This window comes from Chiloscyllium plagiosum, chromosome 14, assembly GCF_004010195.1.
Source record: "Chiloscyllium plagiosum isolate BGI_BamShark_2017 chromosome 14, ASM401019v2, whole genome shotgun sequence".
In the NCBI taxonomy this organism is placed as follows: Eukaryota; Metazoa; Chordata; class Chondrichthyes; order Orectolobiformes; family Hemiscylliidae; genus Chiloscyllium; species Chiloscyllium plagiosum.
The window spans coordinates 39,544,908-39,560,535 of record NC_057723.1 but is presented as its reverse complement, the minus strand read 5'-3'; the positions used below and the strand labels follow the sequence as shown (position 1 = coordinate 39,560,535).

The 15,628-nt window shown below is 38.0% G+C and overlaps 1 protein-coding gene and 1 long non-coding RNA gene across 5 annotated transcripts in view; both read right to left on the bottom strand.

The window, feature by feature from the left end:
- Positions 1-15,628, bottom strand: part of LOC122556662 (pro-neuregulin-2, membrane-bound isoform-like) — a 693,482-nt gene that overhangs the window by 656,251 nt on the left and 21,603 nt on the right. The gene's annotated exons all lie outside the window — the stretch shown is intronic.
- LOC122556663 overlaps positions 1-15,628 on the bottom strand; it is a 39,761-nt gene that overhangs the window by 3,702 nt on the left and 20,431 nt on the right. The window contains exons 1-3 of one of the 3 annotated variants that reach the window (XR_006313604.1): positions 10,657-10,720; positions 4,034-4,142; positions 2,599-2,858 (exon numbers count right to left, since the gene is read on the bottom strand). This is a non-coding gene — a long non-coding RNA (uncharacterized LOC122556663). Of the gene's footprint in view, positions 1-2,598; positions 2,859-4,033; positions 4,143-10,656; positions 10,721-15,628 lie in introns of those variants that run through there. The other 2 variants (XR_006313603.1, XR_006313602.1) reach the window with 2 other exon arrangements.

Sequence of the window (15,628 nt, the reverse complement as noted above, 5' to 3'; positions counted from 1 at the left end):
AAACCACTATAAGGTCACCCTTTAGCCTCTGATGCTCCAGGGAAAAATGCCCAGTTTATTCAGACTCTCTCTATAGCTCAAGCCATCCAACCCTGGCAAAATCCTTGTAAATCTTTTATGCACCCTCTCAAGTTTAACAAAATCCTCCCTATAGAAGGGCAACTAGAATTACATTCTGTATTCGAAAAGTGGACACACCAATGTCCTGTACATCCACAACGTCTTCCCAAATCCTGTGCTCACTGTTCTGACCAATGAAGACAAGCGTACCAAACACCTTCTTCACCATCCACTTTCAAGGAACTATGCACCTGCACCCCTATGTCTCTTTGTTTAGCAATATTCCCCAGGGCCCTACCATTAACTGCATAACTCCTGCCCTGGTTTGCCTTACCAAAATGCAGCACCTCAGATTTATCTAAATTAAACTCCATTTGCCACTCCCCGGTCTATTGGACCACCTGATCAAAGTCCGGTTGCACTCTGAGATAATTTTCTTCACTGTCCACTACACCACATATTTTGGTGTCATTTGCAAGCTTACTAACCATACCTCCTATATTCATATCCAAATCATTTAGATCAATAACAAAAAGCACTGGACCCACTCCTGATCCTTGTGGCACACCTCTGGTCACAGGTCTCTATTCCACTATCCTCTGTCTCCTATCTTCAAGCCAATGTTGTATCCAACTGGCTAGCTCCTCCAGATCCCATGTGATCTAACCTTATTAATCAGTCCACTTTGCGCAACCTTGTGAAATGTTTTGCTGAAGTCCATACAGCCAACATCTATCACTCTGCCTTCATTAATCTTAAAAATCACACAACACCAGGTTATAGTCCAACAGGTTTAATTGGAAGCACACTAGCTTTCGGAGCGACGCTCCTTCATCAAGTGATAGTCTATCATCTGATGAAGGAGCATTGCTCCGAAAGCTAATGTGCTTCCAATTAAACCTGTTGGACTATAACCTGGTGTTGTGTTATTTTTAACTTTGTACACCCCAGTCCAACACCGGCATCTCCAAATCATGTTCATTAATCTTCTTTGTCACTTCTTCAAAAAACCCAATCAAGTTAGTGAGACACGATTTCCCATGTTCAAAGCCATGCTGACTATCCCTAATCAGTCCTTACCTTTCCAAATTCACATAAATCCTGTCACTCAGAAATTTGTCCAACAACTTACCCACCAGTGACATATGATTCCTCAGTTTATAGTTCCCTGACTTTTCCATACAACTTTTCTGAAATAATGCCACATCAGTCAACCTCTAGTCTTCCAGCACCTCACCCATAGCTATCAATGATACAAATATCTCAGCAAGGGACTCAGCAATCTCTTCCCTACCTTCCTACAAAATTCTGGGAAACACATGATTGGGTCCCAGGGATTTCTCTACCTTTTAAGACCTTCAGCACCTCCTCTTCTGGAATATAAACCTTTTTCAAGACATCACGATTTATTTCCCCAAATTTCCTAGATTTCATGTTTTTCTCCACAGTAAATACTGACACAAATATTTGTTTAGTATCTCATACATCTCAGTGGTTCCATACATAGATGGCTACTTTGATCTTTAAGGGGCCCTATCCACTATCTAGTTACTCTTCCTCCTTAATGTATTGATAGAATATCTTTGGATTCTCCTTAACTCTATTTACCAAAGCTATTTCATGTCCCTTTTCTGCCCACCTGATTTCCCTCTTAAATATACTCCTACATCCCTTATATTCCTCTCAGGATTCACGCGATCCCTGCTGTTTATACCGGCTATATACCTCCATCTTTCTCTCGACCAGAGCCTCAATTTCTGTAGCCATCCAGCATTCTCTACACCTACCAACCTTGCCCTTCACTCTAATAGGAACTTTCATTAACTCATTCTTAAAGGCCTCCCATTTTCCAACTGTCCCTTTACCTGCCAATAGCCTCCCCCAGTCAACTTCTGGAAGTTCCAATCTAATAACATCAAAATTGGCCTTACTCCAATTTAGAAGTCGAACTTTTTGAATTCTTGGATCAAACTATTTATTCATCATCATTCACTTACCAATTGTTATATCCTTGAACACTTAAAATCTTGATTATACATCAAACTCTATTATATTAACATATCTTTTTGAAAACTATGACTTGGAAGTTCTTATAATTATATTAGGTGATGTAGAAAGACTCAAGAGCCAGCCAAATTTCGTGTCACAATAAATCTTAGACACAAACATAAATCTTAATCCATTATTCCCATTATGGCTATCTTCCAATCCAGATTCTCAGAACACTAATCTTGTCTGAGAGGTGTCCTGAATGCAATGAGTTTGGCCAAGTCAGTTCCGAGTGTATGCAGAGCCATTGTCAGCAATTTGCATAGAAAACTGGTGTACAGTATTTATGTAACCATCACATAGGAGAAAAAGAAAACTTGTGAATTTTTGGTATCTATATCGCATTTGATTTTTCAAAGGACTCAACTGATAACCTAAGTGCTACAGTGATTTAATAAAATGTCATCTGATGCATGTTGCTATTGAATATGAATTACTTTATAATTGGAACTTTTAGAAAATTAAATAATTAGATGTTCGGCAGGCTTGAGTGCTATGTTGGATTCAGTTTAATGTTCACTCTGTTTCAAAACTCAAATGCTTCATCAATATCTGAGTAATTTTCTTCCTTCAAGATGTTTGCTGATTTTGGAGATACAGATTGTGCATCTAAAACATTTTTCTTGTTTTGAACTGAGAGATCTGTGTTGTGGATTACTCACTGTCGTAATGGGTTGTTTCTGCTGATACTGAAGTACTACTGTTTGCTGGGGGAAAGCTGTTTTTCACCATGACTTGTAACCTAAGCACTGAAAAAAAAGAACAGTTGATTGACAAATAAATTTACAGCAAAAAAATGCAATTGATTACTTTATTCTCTTTTAAGACCTTCACATATTGGATGGCTTGATGTGCACTGAGATTCTGTGAAGTCACTCAAAATGAACCACAAAATCATAGTCAAACATTTTAATTGTTATAGAAAAAGCATAATTATTTTAGTCAGCCAGTGATACCTTTGACATTAATGCATGTCTCATCCTAAAATGCATGAGGAATAAAGGGGAAGTGTAGTGATTGGAATCAAGTGGACCTTGTTGAGTATGAGGTCCTTGATTGGGGTTGTTAACCTGGGCAAATCAGGAAGACCTGGCCCACTAACATAAAAGAGAGATTAATCCCTGCCCTCCCCTTCACTTTTTTGATCGCGCAGCACTGCGCTTTGATGAGAAGGGCATTGCTTGTCACTTTCCATTCAGGTGTTTCCTTTCTTCCTGGTGGTGAAATACAAATAAAGAATTAAACACCTGTTGGTCTTCTCTGAGACCACCACACACATGACATGGGTGCTGGGCAAAAATAAGCACTACTGCAGTTAAGCAGTAGTGCAGGGGTAAGAAAAGAAAAAAAGTACAAACATGAGATAAAAATAAGTATAACCAGGAGATTTAGAGTCTCCTCAGTTTAGGGGACTAAAAAAAAAATAAAAAGGGGATTAATCCCTGCCCTCTCCTTCAGTTTTTTGATCACACAGCATTGCCCTTTGTCTCTGGCCACTCTGGAGCTTCCTGTCTTCCTGGTGGTGGATATTGAATAAAGATTTGTACACCTATTGTTTTTCACTGTATCTCACAGCTGCACAGACAACATAGGTGCTGCGGAAAATATAAACACTACTGCCTAAGGGTAAGACATATTACCAGGAGATTTAGAAAAAAAAGAAAAAAATATCTCCTCATTTCAGGGGACTGACTGAGCTGGCTGGTCACAGCCAGTGTACCATACACAAGTAATAAAGAGTGATTCCGTGCAGTTATTTCAGGAAGCTTTCAGTGGCCACTCTTGCATCAACATGCCCAAGAATTAAGAAAGCATCTAATGTTCATAAACCAAAATCCAAACTTAGAATGTGATGACAAAGGATGATTTTTATCTAGGTGTCAAATTTAATTCAATGTAAAAACTAGAGGTCAGGATTACTTACCATCGAATAACTGTTCCTAGAAAGATTCACCTCATGAAGATGTAGCACATGTTCTTTTAGTAGATTTTTTGATGGTGACTTTTGGTTTTCTGATATTATATTTAAAGTTCTAAATATAAAACAGCCCATTAATAATTGATTTGTTATTCATTAAAAGTGCAAAACCCCATTAAGGATTAACAAAAATGATTATCTAGTTAAAGAAGGAAACATTTAGTGATATCCATTGTGGCCTCATTGGTAAATTAGTTATCAGGTACAAAACGATTTGTGTATTTTCAATCTGATCAACTCTAGTTATTAATTTAGGTTCTGTGGATATCATGCAATGTAGTTTCCAACATACAATGGGAAGAGTAAGATTTTAAAACTGAACAGTTTAACTGAACAGTGTTAGGGATGGACCTAATGCTTCTGTAGAAATGATGTGCCTGCATATGCCTGATGTTTCCATCAGCCATACATCATATCAGTTAAAATATATACAGGTCACTCAGTATGTCCTTCTGAAAGTAGCATTAGGGTAATTGTATATGCTAATTAGGAATTGAGACCTCTTCATCAAATTGTTTTCCCACTGACCACAGCCATTCCAACAGTTTTTATAAAGAAACTGCTGGAGACTACCAAACAGATGATAAGCGAAGAGTTAATCCCCCTGCTTTCAAATTAAAACTGGAGGCCACAGCTCTCTTCCATCACAGCCTCAGAATTACCATGAGTCCAGCATTGCATCCCAATCAATCAGCTTCCATTAACTTCAAGACTGGTGTACCGATTCTTCTGCAATTCACATTGATTTCAGCATTGCAGTTCATAGCCACTGTTGGCTTCAGGCTTGAGCTGATTTCCAGGTTCTGCCTCACATCCCCTTTCAAATTTTGATTCTCTCAAATTGTTAACAAAATCTAAATAGGGCAGCATTGTCGAGAGTCAACTCTCACACCCTAACCTTGATTTTAAATAATAATTGAGTCAGACAAGTTGAGTATTCTGAGGTAAATTTCTGCTGATCCTCTATCTTGTGGCAATTATCAGCAAATCACACTGGATATCAATCTGAAAATGATAAACCAGTACATATGAAAAGTACTCCATGAACAATTATGTATATACAATCACATATGCAAGTATTTCTGATATGGGTATCATAACTTGAGGAATAAAGATTCTAAGAGATGACAATCTCATAAGAGTGGGCTACCTTGCATTGAATATACTGTAAGCAAGAATTCTAAGCCTTTGTTTGTTTTCAATTTACTACCAAAATCATTTTCAACAACGAGAGCACTTTTGCTTTAGAGGGTAGACGTATTAGTTTAACTTTTGCTGCACACCAATTTTCCATTTCCACAACAGAAAACCTGAACCTTAAAAATCTCTTTGGGAAATATGCTAAGTATCCAGTCTCATTTCTAAACAACTACAATTCCACATTTTGGGTTATTGTAACGCAGGTCAGTTCTGAGGGGAAGCAAAGTGGAACTGAGTGATTGAGCAGTGGTAGCAGCCTGGAATGAAATTATAACTTTGAAAAACTTCAGGGGCTTTATGTGGAGTCAATAGCAACCACTACCAATGTAAAACAAGCTTGAATAGGCATTATTCGAAGACCAACATACTGCAAGAAGCAGACAAGCACTCCAGCTGCCCATGCAAAAGAGGTCCACTTCAGAAAGAAAACAATGAGACTCTCAGAATTAATGAACTGATATTTTGAGGTAACCTCTTCAACGCTGATTTTCATTAATCAGAATGGATCCCAGTTAAGAATCAGAGCAGCAAGTCTTGAGGTTTGCCACAAAAAAAGATTAAAACCATGTCTGAGTTGATCGATCAACTTAACATATCCCTTCCTGATTTTTTGAATTCAGTTGTAAACACAGGAACTTTGAGTTCAATATGATGTATGTGTGTGTTGTGTGTGTATTTGAGGGGGGAGGAGGCGGGGGATTAATGGTGGAAACCATTCCAGAACAGAACACTGAATGGAAACAGCAGTATTGTGTAATGGACTACATTCATCCGAGAGTCACACAAGGTCACTGTAAATGCATCACTTGCTGCCAGGTGTCACTCAGTAAGATTAAAATATTTCCTCTAAAGTAAAACCACAGTATCAAAAATCATAATCCACAATTACCAAACTTCTTGTTTCACATTAGGCAACCATTGAGTTTTGATTTCCTCATGCACAAGTGAAAATACTGTTCTTGAACAATCCTTGAGTCACTACTTCTAACAACTCGAAAGCCTGAGACAGGGTCCAGGAAAATTAACATTGCATCTGGTATTCATTAATTTTGCTCAAAACCACCTACTTTCTTCTCAAATGATTCTTAATGTGTTGCTGCAGATACTAAATCCTGTGTCTTACGCGACCAATTCCTTCTCTTTGCAAGACTTCTCTCTTCATACCAGTGGCCTTCTCAGTCATCAATTCAACTATACAAACTCCTTTGCTTATAATTCCCAATCCATTCATCAATTTCCTTAAAAATGCATATCCTAGGGGCACTCAATTTTCTCCCTGTGGTGGGGCAAGAATACAATCATTATCTTTTAATGGTTCCATGCTCTTCAATACGTCAATCACAGACAAATTCTGCAGTGATACGCTTATAATTTTGATTACAAATTCAAGCATCTGATTTTCAGGTGACAGGGGCACTGTGGGTAAAATATGGCATGCATGCCCTCACTTCATTCTAGAGGCAAATAATAACATATTTTGGTTTAGACGTCTTGGATTCATGCAGGTCATTTGCCTGAAATAGGCCCTGGGGCCAATGCTCATGAAAATCATCCTAACCATCCATTTGAATCACTTAATCATTTGAAAGATTGCTATCAAATTATTCTTCAGTGTTCTCTTCTCTAAAGAAAAGGGTCCAAGTCCATTCAGATTTTTTACGATATTTGAACTCTTCTATCTCTGATATCCTTGTAATCACCCATCTCCTAATCATCACTAATTGCATCCCAGTACCTGATAATTATGGATTTTGTTTTGTTCCCTTTGTGTTTACTTTCTCATTCAATGTTATTAAATCTAAGTGTGGAATCATCGACTTTATCTTTTGCACCTACTTTCATACAGTAATTAACTTTGGTGATCTTCTCTACGGCAAATACAGTACTCACTTTTCACCAAATGTTTCTCAATGAAACCATTAATATGAAATATACATCAAAGGATAAATAGAAACATTTAAAAGGATGCAGATGCATACAGTTACATGTTATTTTAAAGCATATCCAATCCTGAAATCATTCCAACATAAATTTATTATTTTAAATATATATTAAAATTTAAACTAATAATTAAGGCAATATTTAATATACAAATAATTACTGAGGCAGTGTACCTCTGCAGCATGTAGGTGAATAAATGAGGCTGTGATTGCTTTTTAATGTAGTAAAACTCAACATTTTACAGCCAAACCATAATATAATAAATTATTGCACATGCTAAGTTCAGTTAACATCTATGCTACCAATGTTTTTAAATCGGCATTTCTTCTGAATTTTTGACACACTTCAAAGCCCTTAATGAACCTTGACAGATTTGATTGAGTTCAATTGATCTTTAGTCCAAGTTGGCAACTGGTAGACCATGCCAAAATTCTTACTCTTGTTACTGCAGTAGATAATCAGTACTGATTTATCTTCCATCAAACAGAACAATTTTATACATTTACCACACTGATGGACTTAATCATTTCATTTTGGAGCGCTGCAGGTTTAATCCCCTGCACCTCTCACTCATTGGAAGTGCCATGAAACATAAATGAATCATACCTCCATGATGGTAATGAAAAATCATCACTGGTCTGCAAGTGATAGGTTCTGACATCTATCTCACATAAGAATGGAATATCAGAATTAGCGCAAGATTAGAACATTCAGCCTCTCAGGTCTGTCTCACTATTTGATAAGATCATGATTCATCTGATCATAGCCTCAACAGCAGTTTCTTGTCTGCCTCCCCATAACCTTCACTCACCTGGTAGATCAAAGTCAGTTAAACCCAGCCTTGAATATTTTTAATAGTATAGCCACTGTTGCTCTCGAGCGAGAGAACTCCAATGTTTACTGGCCCTCAGAGAAGAAATTCTTCTTCATCTCTATCTTTAATAAGTCTGAAACCATGCTCCTTGGTTCTGAAACCGTGCTCCCTGGATCTAGACTGGATGTGTGTAAGCTCTCCAGATCTTTATGCAGCACTCTGTAATCTTGACTATTTAAGTAATATTCTGCTTTTCTTTTCTTCCAACCACATGTTGCACATTATGCTCCATCTGTCAAACATTTGTCTGCACATTTTCTTTATCATAATCCTTGTGCAGACTCATTGGGTCCCTCTCATAATTTGTTTACCCACCTATTTTTGTACTATCAGCAAATTTGGCTATGAATGCATTCTTTGATTATCCTTTTATTCAAGTCAGTACTTTGATTATAAATCACTGAGGTCCCAGCTAGGAAACCTGTGTCAATCCACTAGTTACAGTTTACCAATCTGAAAATAGTCTATTTCAACACTCTGTTCCTTGTTAGCCAGATCTCCAGCCATACTAATATATTATCCTCAACACTATGGGCTTTGATGTAGCGACCTTGTTTAGCAAATTCCTTTACATGATCTAACTTCCCACATCCACAGATTCTGCTTTGTTACATGACAACCTGTTTGTATTATATGCAAAGAGCTCCAATAAATTTATCAAATATAATTTCTCTTTCATAATGCAAATGAAGAAGAGTCAAAATAGTTTTATGATTTTCAAAGTCCATCTCTTACTTCCTTTAGAATGGATTCCATCACTTTTTCCCAACAATAGACATCAGGCTAACATTTCTAGCCTCCTGTCTATATTTTTTGAATATTGGAGCTATATTTACAGCTTTCCAATCCATCAGGGCCCTACCATTTTGTTGGAAGATTTGGGATACCAACTGGATGTCTAATTCTACCATGTTATGATCACCCATGCCAAAATGATCCTTAACTCTAAAATTAATAATTACTCCTAAATCATTATGCAGTCTAAAATGGTCTCTTTTGTAGTTGGTTCCACAGCATATTGTTTTGTGAAACTGTCCAGATTACATTATGAACACACTTTGTTTAATCTGTGTGAAGTTAAACTCATCCAAAGTTTTTGTAGTACCTTTCTCATAAGAAGCCCTGGTTATATTTTGTTTTATGCTTTGTTTTCCAATGCATTTACGGCTAGAGGACCTATAACCCACTTTATCAGTGACATCTTCCATTGCAGTTTGTTCCCTCCACTCTTATTCTGCATCTTGACCATTCCAGACAATCAATTATTCTCACAAATTTCTGATTTCTCCTTTCATTAACAGAGGTATTTCCACAACCTACTTCCTTCTTCCTATCTTTATAATATATCAACTGCTCTTGAATGTTTCATTTCAAGTCCTGATTGCCTTCTGACCTCACATAACACATTAATTATCTCCATTTGAGAAATTTCCATTATTTCCAATTCATCTGTTTTGCTAAGAATAACATGTGAATTCATATAAAGAGCATTTAATTCTACCTTTTTACCATTTTTAACCTTTGATCTCATATGTTCATGCACTCTTATGTTTGCTCATATTGAACCTTTCCTTTCTAGTCTCATGGAGATATCTGTAACTTTGGTATTAGGCTGGCAACTCAGCCTTCAGGACTCACTTTGGGCTGAGAAGAGAATCTATTTCCCACAACTACACTATTCATTACTATAAAACAATTCTTAATTCTCACCAATTCTTAACATAAAAATCCTCCATACAATGGTCAGATTGTTCAACTTCCCTATGGTCTGTGTTGCCATTACATAGGCTGAAAGAACTTTCCACCTGTTGTGGAACTGTAAGGGCTTCTTCTCCTGCAGTGTGACCTTCTAGATCTCCTTACTTGCACACACTTCTGCTTCTGATCAAAGACCAAATCTGAAAACCATATGCCAAGTTCTTTTTGGATGGTGTTCCAGAAAAAAAAGTGACCACGTAACCTACTCCTTCCTGAAGCATCATAACATCTGAAACTCAGACTTCAGCTGATCAACTCTACACCTAAGTTCAAAAAGCTGGAGACATTCACTCTAGGAGGTGGTGTCAAGAAAGTTTCAAAGAGATTAATTTAAAAAGTGGAAAAATGCCCTACAATCAGAACTGTAATTTCCTGGGACTTACGTCAGACTGTGAACATGATGACAGCAGAGATTGCAGTTCATGCAAAAGGCAAGTTTTCAACTTTTCAGTTCAATCTTGGTCTGTGTGCGCTAGTGGAAGAAGATTGTGCTAATGAGAGAGGCATTCATGTGTACCAGATGAAAGTGAGGACTGCAGATGCTGGAGATCAGAGCTGAAAATGTGTTGCTGGAAAAGCGCAGCAGGTCAGGCAGCATCCAAGGAGAAGGAGAATCGACGTGCCCGAAACGTCAATTCTCCTTCTCCTTGGATGCTGCCTGACCTGCTGCACTTTTCCAGCAACACATTTTTAAATTCATGTGTACCAGCCTGGGTTGAAGTACTAATGTGCTGTGAAGGTGACAATCAAAAAATCCACCCACTAGACATCCCGCTGTTCACAGTAAAAGACTTACTATCTTGGAACACTAGAAGCCAGTTCGTCAGCAAGCCAGTCAATAGGAAGCAGGTCCAAATAACTTTAATCAACCTGCAAAGTCAAAAATCTTAAAATCAACTAATTAACTCTCAATGTTTCACTAAGTTAAAAATCACACAACACCAGGTGATAGCCCAACACGTTTATTTGGAAGCACTAACTTTCACACCGCCGCTCCCTCATCGGTGGTTGTAACCTGACACTCCGAAAGCTAGTGCTTCCAAATAAAACTGGTGAACTATAAACTGGTGTTGTATGATTTTTAATTTTGTACACCCCAGTCCAAATAATGTTTCACTATACTTTTCTTCTCAAATGACCCAGAGACTGAACCGTGTACCTTAATGTTTTGTTTTTGTTCTCACTCCTTATTTTTGGATGTGTTTGTTCTGTTATTATCCACTCACACATTTAATAACTCAAACTATTTTATTAATTTAAAGTCTGGTTAAATTGGCTCCACTTGAAATATAAATTCATTTGTTTAGGGAGAAAAGGTATCCACAAGGGAAGGGATCCTCCATAAATTAATTTTGTTGGAACTAACCAAGGGGTGGGTACATAAAGGAAGAGAGTCATTTCATGCATCTCACTCAAAGTTTGGCAATTTTGGATATCCCATCTAGAACTGTTAAAACTTGGGAACCTCACCTAGAGTCTGGTCATAATGCTAACTAAGCTCTAAAATTAAAATTCGTATCTCCATGGTCCTCATTTAAATTACTGCCTTAGGAAAATGAAACATTAAACTCAGCAACAAGCCACCTGATCACTTTGTCTATTAATCTGAGGTCTCTCAGTCCATTACAATTTCTGTCTCATACAAGAGTGGCAGTATCTTAGCTTATAAGGTTTGATTGAGGTGCCATTATTGCTTATTAAAAACTTTATCCAGTACCCCAACATGCTGACTCGAAATGCAGGGCTTTTGCCCGAAATGTCCATTTTCCTGCTCCTCGGATGCTGTCTGACCTGCTGTGCTTTTCCAGCAGTACTCTAATCTTGAAACAGTCAGTCATGAGAGTCTCTGTGCAGACTGTTCATATCCACAAAAGATAGAATCGCACCTCTTCCCTCAGTCTACTGAATTCCTGACTTTCATACTCCATAGCATCAAAGCTGGATGCTGTTCTCTGTGCTATTTACTCGAGCAATCTTGCAGCACAACTATAAGTCAAGTGGAATGAATAGCTGCCAGGTATTTATGCTCCACGGACAAATTCAACATTTTCATAAAGTTTAGAATTACACGTGGCAAATGATGAACAAAATCCAAAGATCTTTAAAAGAAAAGATTTGCAAGAATGGCCAAACTTGGTTTGGATTTTGCATTTGTTTTGTCTGCAGCATACTTTAGAGAATAGTATTCTATTGAATTTTCTTTTCTACTGCTTTGTCGATCTTTTAAAACCACAGCATAGGCATTATGCAAGACTTATTTTCCACGACCTCCACAGGAAAGATTAACACACTCAAAATTTCACTTTGCAACCAAAAAAAACTCTCCTTAAAATAAACATTTAACTGATACTAATAGTTTTTGGTTGATCATTTTTAACATTTTTTTTTAAATTGTAAAGCCATGCAAACGTAAATGTGTGCCTAGGCAAGTTTATGCACACGACAAAATATTTCTGAGAATCAAAATCTCACAGCAATTTAGGTCTTATTGTCGCTTTTCAATTACAGCAGTGTGCAATCATGCAATGTAATTTTATTGATTGATAATCAAGAAATCAACTCCACATCTAAAGGTTTGTAGAGATACCTGATAAAATGCTGATTGTTTTGAAAATAATCTGATAATATTAATGGAAATATTACATATAGTACTTAAATGAAATTGTTCTAGTTACTGTTTATTTCTGTCTGGTTGGATCTGTCTGAGAAATATATTTGCATTTATAACCAAATAATTAAAGTCCATATTGGTCCCTATTACCGTCTGCTAACAATGTTTTACTATTACTTTAAATCCATATAATCAATTTTAACAAATACATCATTTAACTACAGACCAGATGTGAGATCACAGTCTATTCAACTATAACATTACTCTGTTTAGGGAAATAGTATTTCTATTTGATGTCTCTTCTTGGAAGTAAGATGTATCTATCGAGCTCTTCAAGATTCATCTGTGTTTATCTGTTACTTAACACATGATAGATTGTATTCACCTCCTATTGTCTACTACGTAACTCAAGTTTTCTGGACTGTCTTTTATTAGTTACACAAAATGCTTCTATACTGCTACTTATTGACTTACCATCACTAGGAGGTTGAGAAATTCAATGCCACTGCAGCATTTAAAGCACTGCAGCTAATTAAATGGGCACAATTTGTTTTGGCAAGGAGGCATATAACAGGAACTGAGGACAGGGAGTGCCAAGAGCATAAAACTTACTAGATATGTTGATTTGGAGACGTCGGTGTTGGACTGGGGTGTACAAAGTTAAAAATCACACAACGCCAGGTTATAGTCCAACAGGTTTAATTGGAAGCAATAGCTTTCGAAGTGCTGCAAACACCTGATGAAGGAGCATCGCTCCGAAAGCTAGTGCTTCCAGATAAACCTGTTGGACTATAACCCGGTGTTGTGTGATTTTTTTTTGTAAATATATTTATTTGCAAATTTTTGAATGATAAAATTATTGAAAAATACAATCAATAACAAATATCAGTATAATAAAAAGAAAAAAAACACAAATTACAATACAACTACTGTCTACTAACTACTAACCTACCCTATAATACAAAACAAACCCGAACACTGTGCAAAGCAACACTAATAAATAAGTAAATAACTAATAGATCAAAAAAAAAGAAAAGCAAAAGAAAAACAAAAAAAAGACACAATATACAGAACAGCTATGCTCGGCGCAAAGTTCCCAAACAAAGGAACGGGAGCGTTGTATATATACCCACATTAACTCAGGAGACCCCCTTCAGGGTCCGGGGCTTGACAAACCTAACCATCCTGGTTAAACAAACACCCTAGTTAAGATAACTGACAAATCTATATCCAAATAACTCAAGTAGGGCTGCCATGTCTAATAAAAATGGTCTGTTGTGTGTTGCACCATGTTTGTAAAAAAAGTCCAAGGGAATGTGCTCCATAATTAATTTCTGCCATCCCAGCAAGCCCAATGGGTTCTCAGACACCCAGTTCATCAGAATATTCTTCTGTGCACAGTATACAAGAATATTAAATAGTTTCTTCCCATGCCCATCTCAAGATGGTAAATTTAGTAGACCTAAGAGGAGAGATATTTGGTCTACTTTAACTTCAGTCCTCAATACCCTCCCTATCTCCCCCACCACAGTGCTCCAATAAACATGGAGCCTGTGGCATGTACAGAAGCAATGGATAAGAGTACCTGCACTTATTTTACATTTGGGGCACACTGAAGATGCCCCCGTTTTAAACTTCACCAGATGGACCGATGCCAGATGAGCCCTGTGCGGAACTTTTAATTGCATAGTGCATGTCCTGTTACAGATTGAGATCTTTCAAGCATTCTCACATTGTTCTCCCATGTTTCAGAACAGATCTCCACTCCTAGCTCTTGCTCCCAGGCCTCACATAACTGGTTAATGTGAGGCCTGGGAGCAGGCCCTGCCACCCAGCACGTGATAGACGTCACTAACCAAAAGGGTGCTTGTGGAATGTAGCAACAATTTCTTTGTTTCGGGCTTATAGGTCTTGATGAGAAGCATGGTCTTCTTCTGGATGAAATCCCGAACCTGAAAAAAATGCAAAAGATCTCTGCTGGGCAACCTGCATTTGTGGCTCGAACTGGAAACTCCTCTCACTGCCCATAGTTTGAACCCTAAGTCCATCATCCCTGGTTGGAACCCTGGCATGCCAACTGTAGGCGTAAGTGGTGAAGTCTTGGATAAGCAACCCTCACTCTGATGCATCACCCTCCATACCTTGACTGTACTAATGACAATGGGGTTCAGGCAGTGGTCCATAACTGTCCTCATCTTATCCATGAACAACAGATTAATAAGAGGTCACTTTGCCTGGGAGGCATCACTATCCAGCCATATTGAGTTTGAATTGTTACCTACCCACTCACAGACAAAGGACAGCAGGGAACTCAATTGATACCTCCTGATGAGAAATCAACTCCTCCCCCTCCTTGAGGCAAATACAATTTAGTAAGTTTGATGAGGGACCGCCCATGATACCAAACCATCCCATAAGCTTCCGCAGCGTTGACCTGGGAAACATTATAGGGAGCATACGCATGGGATAAAGCAAACAAGGAAGAACATTCATCTTAATGAGAGATGTTCGGCCCAGCCATGAAAGTGGAAGACCCTCCCATCTCTGGAGATCTCGTCTAATTTGTTGAGCAAGTGAGCAAAAGTTAGTCTGAAATAACAGATCAAACTTGGGGGTATAGAGTCATAGAGATGTACAGCATGGAAACAGACCCTTCGGTCCAACTTTTCCATGCTGACCAGATATCCCAACACAATCTAGTCCCACCTGCCAGCACCCGGCCTATATCCCTCCAAACCCTTCCTATTCATATACCCATCCAAATGCCTCTTAAATGTTGCAATTGTACCAGCCTCCCACCACATCTTCTGGCAGCTCATTCCATACATGTACCACCCTCTGCGTGAAAAAGATGCCCCATAGGTCTCTTTTATATCTTTCCCCTCACACTCGAAACTCCCCCATCTCAGGGAAAAGACTTTGTCTATTTATCCTATCCATGCCCCTCATAATTTTGTAAACCTCTATAAGGTCAACCCTCAGCCTCCAACGCTCCAGGGAAAACAGCCCCAGCCTGTTCAGCCTATCCCTGTAGCTCAAATCCTCCAACCCTGGCAAATCTTTTCTGAACCCTTTCAAGTTTCACAACATCTTTCCGATAGGAAGGAGACCAGAATTGCATGCAATATTCCAACAGTGGCCTAACCAATGTCCTGTA